A 12,024-nucleotide genomic window follows, 5' to 3' on the forward strand; every position below is an offset into this window, starting at 1 on the left:
ACTGAGATGAGGCTGTCATATCTGCATATCTTCTCTACAGAGAAGAATGGTGCCAACCCCTGTGCCCATGGACCACTGGAACAGCAAGACACCAGCTGTTGTCATGGATAAATGGTGGACTGCAGAGACTTACGTTAACTTTACGTGATGATTGGTACGCTTGAAGATATCAAAGAATTTTGCATACTGAAAATAGCATAGAGATGTTAGTCATTACTGGGGCCATCCAATTAAACCCCTTTACTTTACTTTATGAAGAAGCTGAAAGCCAGGGTGGGGAGGGATGTGCCTGAAGTCACCAGCAGGAGAGTGGCACAGCCAAATCTGGAAGTTGGGGATCAGGGGAGTGGTCAGACCATCAGACTAAGCTCTTGGTCTGCGTAAGTTACAAAATGCCAATGAGAGGACAATTTATCTTTTAATCATCTTAAACATTTTGACTTAGAAGAATTTTAAAATGCCTTGTTTATGATCCCGATTATGTTTTGGAAGTTACAGCTGACCTCTAGGAATTAAAACAAGTTAGAAAAGCAAAGCCCTGATAGGCCAGAAGTCATGTGGAATGAGGACTTTGGTCCAATCAAAGTTTATAAGAATATCTTATGATTAAAGGATAGCATTACTGAGTGCTTCTTTCAAGCCAGCAACCAGAGCAGGCATTTTTCATGCAGGTAATCTTCACACAAACCCTCCGACAGTGAGCGCTCCCATCTCACAGGAAAGCAAAGCTACCTCCCCACGGCCACCCCGAGAGTCAGTGCAGATCTGGGTCTCACACCCAGGCTCACCAGACCGTGGCCTCCTCCCCACAGCCTCACCCTTCCTCCCAGCTCTCCACTGGGGGGACAACCCCCTGACATGACTCGGGGGCACTGCCAACCAGTGGCCTCTTCCCTGCCTCAAAGGAGGGACATGTGACTTGAGCCAAGCCATCAGCTCTCTGTCTCAACTCTAGCGGAAAACCCCACATGGAGGAAGCTAGCTGGGGCCAAGTCACTGTGAGAGCAGTTTCCTCCAGACACCACTCCCGAGTTTCTACTCCCAGCCCCTGTAGCTGTGCTGTGGGCTTTGTCCCTCCCAGGGTTGTTCTACTGTCCTTGATTGCCTTCCTTCCAATGCATACGGATGCCTACCCTGTTGCCCTTTTTGTGTTATTTAAATTGGTTTCTTTACTTATAAGCAAAGAATCCAAACTGTACATCATATTGTCACAGAGGAATCCTTTGTTTTGTTTTTAAATGTCAACCTTTGTAACTTTCCAAAATCTTTAGCATGCACATCTCTGCCTTATTACGTACAATCCTGTGAATACATCAACATATATTATTTAATGAGAGAGTCTGGGGTGCCTCAGAGTGAATGTAGAAGGTGCAGTTAATTGGGCTGCATCCTCTCTGAGCCCAAGACACAGAGTGGGAGATATTTTGGGGGAGGGTGCACTTGATTCTCTTTTCCTTTTCTGCTAAATCCCCAACATGAAACTTTGTGCTTTGCCTCATATTTAAAATGTAGCCAGGGTTTGTTTTAATCACATCAGGTGTGGTAAGACATGCAGGCATGGAAATAACAACCATGAAGAAAGAAGTTTTTAGTCTCACAGATCCTAGAAACAGGAGGCAGCGCACATGGTGCAGGGCCACCGAGGAAGCACCAGGTGTCCAGGAGGCAGAGGGGAGAGGGGACATACGGGCATAGCCTTCACTGTGGTTTCCGTGGAACCAGCAAGGCAGGGCAGGGTGGTGCAGGGCATCACTTGGCGAGGGGGCTGAGTGTGCTGGCTCAGGTCTCTCTTCCCCTTCTTATAAAGCCACAGGCTCACTCCCATGATAACCCATTAATCCCTTAATTCATGAATGGATTAACCCGTTCATGAGGGCAGAGTCCTCATGACCCAGTCACCTCTAAGAGTCCCCACCTCTGAATACTGCCACATTGGGGATTAATCTTCAACAGGAGTTTTCAAGGGGACAAATATTCAAGTCATACAGCAACCTTGGCAAAATTGCTTGCTATGGTCAGCTTCACACGGTAAAATACAAGTTCCACGAGGGCTTCTCCTGCCTGGCTGGATCCCTGGAACATCTGGAAGTGCCCGGCACATACTAAGTACTTTCTAAAGACCTATCATGTTGGTTGGTGAATAAGTAAGTGAATGAATCTACTCTTCAACGTCAGCTCTTCTCCAAGGGGAAGACTCCAGTCTCAAACCCTCTCCCAAGCACACTTCCCTTATCTCCAGCTGCCTGTCTGCATTTTTCTCTGCTATCTTTTCATACCTAACATGCTTGCAACAAACATCTTTTTTTCTCTCCAAACCAGCATCCCCACCCAACCCTCCTATTTCTACCGGCAACACCTTCATTCATCTGACAGCTCCCACACAAACCCTCAGTGTGGGGCTGTTCATTTGATCTTAGCATATGGTGTCTTGGATCATTGGTAATTTTTTCATGCGTTTTAGTCTTATCTCCCCAGCCCACTTGTAAACTACTTTTGAACAGGGCTCCTGGCTCACGTTGTCTCATAGTCCCCATGGCAGTTCAGCTTCCTGCTTCCCACACCCAGGCCTCAAAGAGAGTAGAAACTCAGAGGGTACTGGTTGATTTTGCAGTAAGATAAGATGAAATAAATGAACATCAAAATAGGAATTAAACTATGCACATTAGGGAATGACATTTCCTTAGGGTATTTTTAAAGCATTTTCCCCTCAAAATTGGATATTTTGAATAGCAGAAAGTCACATAGTAGGTATGAAATACATTAGCTCATCTTAGGACTGACTTGTTATTAATATACAGAAGAAAGGAAATTAGAGAACCTATTAAATTCCAGTAATGAAAGTAGGTTATCTGGAAATCGATCTTCACTTTCATATTTAAATCACCTCATATCAGCAATAACTGCTCGGATTGGGTAATGACGAACGGCTCACAAAATAACTTGTCATGTTTGTGTTTTAAATCGACCCAAAGTTATGATTCATTTTGTTCTGATTCAAATAGGTTAAAATACATCTGCTTCAGATTTTACAAAAAGTCCAATGTGACCCTTGACCCTAAAGCCCAGATTCAGCCCTGCCCCACACCCTCCCCCCCAGCCCTGTCCCTTCCCCTGAAATCTGGGAATCCTCTGACACAACCAGTTTCTTGGGTTTGATTCCATACCTACAGCTCCTAATCTCAAGAATGAGTGTGTTCACAAAGCTCCTCTGGTGACTCTGATGAGGGAGCAGCTTTGGGAACCCCTGATCTTTAATCATAAAGAGGCTAAATGGCCTCAGAGCCGTGAAGTGACCAAAGAGGCACTGCGGACCTCAGCCCAGCAGTACTGGCCTCCTTTTGGACCACAGCACTCTCTAAGCACGTGCACACTCCCCACCCCCACCCCCACCCCGCCTGCACATAGTGCGTTCTCACAGCCCCTTACCTTTGCACAGCTGCTCCGCCTGCCTGGCTGCATCCCTCTCCACCTCGCCAGTCCTGTAAAGGCCCCCAGACTGCCCTCAGGGGGGACTGTGGGTATGGTACTCTGTGCCCAATTATGTGTGGTATTCTCTGTTTTCTCCTCTCAGAGGGAGAGGAGTCTTCTAGATGAGGGAGGGGGAATCTGGGATTAACTGCTTCCTATGCCACTTTCCCTCATCCTTATTCTAGTCCCCTTCCCTTAACCTCCCCTTACAGAGACACCCCGAGTGGCTATTCCAGAGCCTTTGGGGAGTTCTGTAAAGCGAGCTGGCCTCAGCCTTTCCACGGCGGGTGCAGGATTCAGACTAGTTTTTTCACTCTCATCTATATGCTTCCTGGTTTCCAAATTTTTATGGCTATCGTCACCTTTCCTGTTTTCCCTGACCTTGGTAGCTTATGGTTAAGAAAAAAAACCCTTTTCTGTAGCTTTAGCATGGTTTCAAGGGGGAATAAAAGTAGATTCATGTTAAAAATCCAAGTTTACCCAGAAGCTTAATCTAAGAGCATTAATTGGAGGGATGTTTATTATTTGTTTTTGCTCTGAACTCCTGTTAGGTGCTCAAGAATGCTCAATAATAATAATAAAATGTTTCTTTATGGAGCAAATGAGTAAAGAGATGAATAACCGAGGCATGGCTCAGATGCTGCCTTGTGCTGCAGATCCTGGGGTTCCCTAGAGGCCCCCACCAGGCTGAGAGCGCAGGGACCATGGTGTCTCTCTTCTGTATCATTATTCATGCCTTCTCTGGGCAACATGTCACTATGTGTTGGTTGAATGAACATGAGAGTCTTTACCTTGGTGTTGTATTTACTGAAAGGTCTGTCAAATGGCCTAAATATCTCTGAAACATTCACTTGAACAAAAACATGGTTTGCTCCATAACATGAGGAAAGCAAATATTTCCCAGAGTACACACCTCTCTCTTGCCCTGGGTCAGGGCAAGTACTGGCTAAGGCCACAGGGACAGTCAGTAGTGGTTGTCAGGGATGCCCAAGTTGCTTCCCACCGCCTGACCCCTTTCCTTTGTTTGCCAGTGTCTGGATGTACCTTATGAAAACAACTTCTTGACTGTTACATCTCCAGACAGTCCCTGTGAGCATGCAAAGATGTCACCTCCTCTGGGATGACCTATTAAGAAATGTGCCCACCAACATAGCAACACAGCTATTATTGGACCAATTCTCTCAATACCTCCAGAAACATGTGTCTCGGACTAGATTAAGTTCTCAAAATGTGGTTCCTAGACCAGCAGCATCAGCAGCACCTGGGAACTGTTAGAAACGCAAATTGTCAGGCCCCTACTCCACATCTATTAAATCAAAACCTCCGAGTCCAGCAGGCTGTTTTAACGAGGTGCTTCAGATGCACACGTTAGTGTGAGAACCATTGGACTACAGCATTAGTGTCTGCAAGGCAAGGGCCACATTTTATATTTCTCTGTGTCCTTCAGTATGCCTAGCACTATTGGCATTCATACGTTTGCACAAGTAAATTATATAAGTGAGTAATATATTAAATGTTAATCAAATAGAACCCTGAGAGAGTAAGTCATAAAACCCAGGTAACTATTGACATAAGCAAAGCAGGGAAGTGAAAATTGAGGCACATTAGCCAGATGGAGGGTACTGAGAGATATTTGGGGGGCAGAGAGACAGGGAGAGGAGGATGGCAACACCCAGAACAAACTCAGCCTGTTAACAGTTTTGCCTAACGTGCCTCAGAACACCCATATGATTTTGGGTAGATCTTATCAATAAAGTATGGCACAAATGAAGAGAAGAGGAAAATAAATTATGCACCACACATTTCCTATTTCCTCCCTGCTGCTTTAGGAAGAAAGGAAACGTACCCATTTGTGCTATGACAAGTACATGAAGACGATCAGCCATGCACTCACCTGGGCTCCCCGACAACTGCTATCCGTGGAGCCGATCCCATGACTTGCCAGGTTGCAGGTTGGTTATGGCAGCCTCTGGACGCAGCCTTTTATACCGTCCACGCCCAGCGGCTGATGAGCACACTGGGCCATCACCACCTGTCTTTAATGTCCTTCAGCTGTCGGCAGAGGCACTTATTTTTGATGGCCCTGGGCAGGCAGCAGATTGAGCCAGAGAAGGACAAAGCAAAGGTCCTAAACAGGGTTCAGGCTTGCGAAGGACATAATGAAATATCAGCACTGATTTCTCACGGGCTGTAGTAATCAGAGGACCGTTTACAACTCAGCTCCTCCACAGTCTGTTTCAATCCCCACTTGGCAGACACAGCATCTGAAAGCTGGGAGCACACACCCATTGCTCCTCACTGTCCCCAGAAAGTGTGCAAAGAAAGAGGAATTAGTTCAAAGTTAATACTAGCAATAATTATAGTAATAGCCAAAACTCAGGTGAGCGCCAAGCACAGGTGTTTTACATACTCTTCCTCATTTTACTTTCACAATAACACAAGACTGTCATCAGTTGAGGACCCTTCCCAGGGTCACAGGAGTAAAAAGTGGAAAAAATACTCTGGATTTAATGATGGAATCACAGGAATCATTTCCTGAGCACGTACTGTTTGGGGAAGAACATAGGGTGGTAGTTAAAGTGCCTGGGCTCAAATTCTGGCTCTGCCTCGGGAATCACAGTACACATCTCCATTGTGAGGGTTACAGGAGAAAAATAAAGCAGATGAGAAGCTCTCAGTAAACAGCAGCTACTGTCATGTGCACTGAGATCTTGAATTCACTATCTTCATTGTGACAATAACTCCATGCGGTAGGTAATTCGTTATCTCCATTTTTCTGATAAGGAAACTGAGGTTTAGCAGGGAGCAGGCTAACTATCTCATCATGACCACGCAGCTGGCAGGAGTCCTTGGACCCAACCCCAAGCTCCAAACCTCCCATATAAAGAACGTTACACAAATTCAAATGCAAACAGAGATGCTTTCAGAAAGTTCATTGTTGTGTTAGTTCAGGTCCTTTGAGAAGCAGATACCAAGACAGGATAGATGTGTAAGAGATTTTTGTAGAAAGTGGAGAATCGGGGGAGCTGGAGGAGGCTGGGAGAGCTGCGGGATCAGGTGCAGGTCTGGCTTGTGTGCAGGAGGCTGGGGGGCGAGGAAGCCGGGAAGGATGGAGGCCAGGAGGGGAGGAGGCTGGGAGGGGATGAGGCCAGGAGGGGTGGAGGCTGGGAAGGACCTTAGACAGCAGAGTCATTCTAAGACACTGGCAAAGCCAAGGGGAAGTCTTCAATACCAAGTCTCCTGCCAGAGGATCCTTGTGTCTCCCAGGAATGGGCCTTCCTTAGAATTCCTGCCAAGCTCAGACACTGAGCAGAAGCAGCATGTAGGGGGCTAAGGTTGAGGGCGTCCATGGTCATAGACAATTGCCTGCTTGGTATAATCTGAAAAGCCCCCTCTAACACCAGTCACCCCCACTGGCCTTCCCTGTTGCACGAAGGCACCATTATTCATGTGCATCATGTCTATACTAAGGGCCCAGGACTTTAGGGAGAAAATACATAGTCCATATTGACTTATTAGATCATGATTAGTATCTGCTGCCACCCCTGTAAACAGTCCAACTGGGACAAAAGTGGGTCAGGATTGATAATGGGAAGAAGGAAGAAGGTATAAGTGTGGGGCCTCTGGACAGGGAAGACCAAGACATACCCATACTACATATCACCATTGTTCCTCCCCACGGGGGACTTACTTATATGACTGCCTTCCCATGGGGTTACAATCTTCTCCCCAACCCCAACTCCCATTCCATTGTGTATTGTCTGATGAACTGCTGGCAGCAGAAAGAGTGCAACCAATGCATACAGACACTAGGAAACTAAGAACTTCCATTTCCGCCCATGACAGAGTAACTAGAACCAGATTTATTTTCCCACCATAAGCTACTAGAAAAATGAACAGAATATGTAAAACAACTGTTTTCTGACATTGGACAACTGATAGCATAAGATCATAATCCCTGAGAGAAGTAACAAGGTGAGCCTCACCATCACACCAGTGTTGTGCCAGAGGCACTTTCCAGATATCAGTGCCAAGAAAGAGACCCTGAGCAGAACACAGCAGTCTTGGTGAATTAAGGAGACAGAGATGGCAGTTTAGGGAGACTGAGGCAGCTTTGCAAGGTAGAATACTGGAGAGGAAAGAGCTATGTAAATAAAGGGCTCCAGAAATCTATATGGGTATCTCTTTGAGTTTCTGGCTGAAAACTAAGCTGTGCATATTTAGGATGAAACTCCACAGGCCTGGGCAAAGAATGTCTGTCTGTAAGCTGTGAAGTGAACAATTCCCAGAGCTCACACGGGACTGAAAGATAGTTTGGTTTCAACCAGCCAGAGTAGAGAGATCAAGTTAAAATCCCAGGGCATTTAGAAAAGACTTCACAAAGGTTGTGCCATTGTAGTGGGACTAAACTAGCCCTAAAATAAAGGCTACTTTAAGACCACTCAATAATCCTTAAAAACAAGCCTCCGAAGAATCAATTTGATCCTCAAATAACGTTCTACCAGGGCAAGGTCCAACTCGCTTCACAGGAAGACATCAAAGTTCAGATGTTCAACAAAGTAAAATTTACAGTGTCCAGTACACAATTAAAAATTATCACACATACCAACAAACAGGAAACAGTGACCTATAACCAGGCGAAAAATTAGGCCATAGAAACAGAAACGAAAAATGCAAATTCTTAGGTATATTTTTGTCTCATACAAACTCCTGTTCTCACAATTAGCAATTGATTTAATACCTGTCAAACTCTCTGAATATGAAGTTACTCATGATTTCCCGCCTGATATACTTAACATCTAATTAACTAAATGTTTACAAAAAGTCCTTCGAGACTAGCTGACAGCCTTTTCCTTGGAAGAGCCAAAGGCTGGGGCTTGTTTGGATAAGGAGGAAAAAGCTGCTCACCTGTGGCCCATGAGAACAGTAAATACCAGACAATTTCTTCCAGGGCCTTGATGGGCCCCTTTGTTTTTCAGCACTTCTGAGTTTTGTAAAAGCGTCTCTCTTCCTCACTTCTCTGCCCTCTGCCTAAAGTGGTTTTAAGGCAGAAGACCCAGAAACTCACATAACAAATACTGATGAGCTCCCAGAAGAGGAAAGTAAGGAAATGCAAAAGTGAGACTATTATTTGGTGGTGCCTTGGTTTTCTTTATTATTCTTGGGGAATTATGCCAAATGATTTCCTTTTCTTTAATGAGCACATTAAAAAGAGACCCAACATTCAATAACTATGATTTTACAAATATCTACCTAGCACAGCCTGCAGGAAATGGCAGTCACCATATCTGTAAAATATAGTCACCAAGAACAGGTGGGAGGAGATTTTTTCCCATCAGAACTTCTAAGCAGTAGTTTGGGAATTTGGACTTTGGTCAGCTTCATAAAAACTGTGATCAATCCAAACGTAAGCCTTGATTTTAAATGTAATCATCTCCTCCCACCCACCCACCACACCTACACCTACAAGGCTTTTTGTGTAGAGCTGGGTGCCAAGCAAGGCTCTAACTGGAAGAGGGATGCTTGTTCATTCTCAGAATATGCTGAGGCTCCCTGCATTGCAGAACTACACAATAGCTTCAAATCTTATTATGCTGTGTGTCGTGGAGTTTAAGTGGCTTCTGCAGTGCCTCTTAGTCATGTCATTGTGGGGGAGGCAGTGTTCTGGCCAACAATGACCACACACAATTTGAGACTGAGCAATCTTTATAATCATCTCACTAGGGCTCACATAGCACAGGGCTGCATAGGAATGCTAATTAGAAGGGCCACTCAAGTCATTTCCTAGATAACAAGGGGAAGTGCCTGTGATTTTTCTTCTACCTACTATTGTTCCCTGTGGAGTTTTTGGAGGGAAGTAATCGCCTTCTCATTACTGCAAAGCATTAACTTGGTGTGCGTTTTGTTGTTGCTGCTATAGTTTTTTCTTCATCTGAACTCGGCATAAATCTAAGGGTTATTTGTTTCCAAATGGCTCAGGCTCCTCTTAGGTATTCTATTAAGATGACTGCTCAGTTTCCAAGAGTCAAATATGAAACATATAACAGAATCTCAGTAGTCAGTCTAACATTTTCCCCAATGTTTGAATTTCCTTGTCAACATACCCCATATGTACTTGGTCTCTTCTGGCAAGTCTCCAGACAGGGAGGGAACTCACTGCCTCACTGGGAAGCTGATTTTCCTTTTAGGAAAGTTCTTAAAATTGAAGTCTCTCTTCTACTTATTGGTTCTACTTTTACCTTCTGCCATGCAAGACACAAGTGTTTACTCGGTTTGTTTGCAAATGGTAGCTCTTGATGTATCATACTCTGCCCAACCCCTGCAAGCCTTCCCCAAGCCCTGTCAACACTCAAGGGTCCTCCCCTCTAGCCAGTGATACTGCAATAGATTTTAACCCTCTTGGTTTCTTTCTCCTTTTTGCACCCCCTCTTTTTCTGCTTTTTTTCTTCCATTCTTCCTTCCTCCTCCTTTTTTTTTCTTTTCCTTTTTCTCTTTCTTTCTCCCTCTCTACTTTCTTTCTTGATTTCTTTCCATTAAAGAACATATATAATTTGGAAATATTGTTTAGAAGCACCATCACAATTCCCTACTTCTCTTTGGAAGTACTAGACTCAGATCTGCTCCTAATAAGGCTTGGCTTCCTGCTCCATAAAAACAGAATCTCAGGTCCTATTTACCTAAGGAATCATGGTGAAAAATTTTGGGGGGGGTCTTATTTTTTCCAGAATTCCAATATCTACTGGAGCTAGACATCAACTTTCCATGTCACGACACCTCTGCTTTCTTCTGAGTGTAAAATAGATCTGAAAGTCGAGATAATTAGTTGGTTCAATGCAGATGATAAACATTTTGGTCTCATGTAGCAAATGACAGAAGAAAAATCTTTTATTAACATAAAACTTTCTGATGACTGTCCTAAGCCTCCGTATCATCATGAAATTTGCAGACATGGCCTTTGAGTGCACACTAAGCCTAGTGACCTCTTTGCCCACTAAGTTGTAGTGCTTCTTTTTTCATAAACCTCACTGGGATCCCCAAAACCCCCCATCTTCCTGCAGGTGGATGGTATTCAAGAGAGTAGGCAACTGCTACCACTTATCATGGAAAACTGATGTTGTAATTGTAAAAAAATAATTTACCAATGCTATTTAATGTGTTTCATTATTGCTTGCAATATTGATGGTTTATTAACTTACTTTCCTGTTTCTAAGGGAAGCAAACCACAAAGACCTCATTTTTCCCTCAGAGCACATCAAAGGAAGGGCTGATTTCAATGTACACTTATTTATTTATATACAGCTATCTGGAGAAATTGGACAGCCACCTCCTTACATTTTCCAAAATGACATAATGGGCATCAATGACAGGGTAAAATTGTGGCTCACAGCCATCAGACAAAGTGACGCTGCAGCCCAGCTGTGTGTGCACACTCAGGCTGATGAAGGCAGGCCGTGGAATTCAAACCAGCACAGTGCTGCGCTTCGCATTCAGCCGGCACCACCTGAGACAAACAGTGTGCTAATGAGGGAGAAAGTTGAATACCATAAAGCTCCACTTCACTGTTCCAAACATTAGCTGGACAAACAGGGTCCCGCGGCTGTCCGGAGGGCAGAGGTGGACGAGAGAACCCACCAGGAGCAGAGGAAGCGGCCGCGAAAGGCCAGGCTCACACGCGCTCCACTCGGGAGGACAGAGACCAGCGCGAAGGGAGAAGTGGGCCCCGCGTCCGTTTCGGGACTCGGACTCGCCGTTACCATCCCTTGCCGAGAGCAGTGTCCGCTTGGTTCAGTTGCGTGGGATGCAAACTCCAACCAAAGCTTGTTGAAGAAGCAAAGCGAATGCGCTGGCTCAACTAACTCAAAAGCCAAGGGTAGGGCTGGTTTCTGCACAGCTTGACCCGGAACCCAAGTGACGTCATCAGTTCACTCCCTCCGTGTATGGGCTCCACCCACAACAGGTGACCCCTCCTGCTGGCAAGATGGCTGCGGATCCTCAGGTTCCCATTCCACCCTCCCAGCAGCCCCTGCTAAAACAGAGCATCTCTTTTTCAATGTTCCTGCAGCAGTTGTAGAATTCAGTTTCAGTAGCTCTGATTGGTCAGCTGTGGGCTGCATGGTCATCTCTTAACCAATCACTATGGTCAGAGAGATGTGATACTCTGATTGGCCAGGCTAGGTCACATGGTCACCCCTGAAGCAAAGTGTGTTGGGGGGAGGGCGCTGGGCCTAGCCCCATATTTACCACTTGGACAGGTGGAGCCAGGAGTAGTTCCCCAAGAAAAGCAGAACCCTATCAAGGGAAACAGGGTGCAGGACAGCAAACAAAAATAGGTAACCCCCTCAGGTTAGCAAAGCTGACTGAAGGAGGTCAGACTTCATGGATGGCTTGGGACTCCTGGACACAACACTAAATGGTGGCTTCACTTGTTGCCATCCCAAAGGATCCCACATGGACTGAGGATTCTGTAACCCATCAGGGCTCTGCTCTTGTCGCCGGTCATTTGACCATGGCCATTGTTGAGGAACCATGGCTCCTAAGTTGGACTTGTGAAATTTA

Source organism: Lemur catta, chromosome 14 (assembly GCF_020740605.2).
Source record: "Lemur catta isolate mLemCat1 chromosome 14, mLemCat1.pri, whole genome shotgun sequence".
Classification (NCBI taxonomy): Eukaryota; Metazoa; Chordata; class Mammalia; order Primates; family Lemuridae; genus Lemur; species Lemur catta.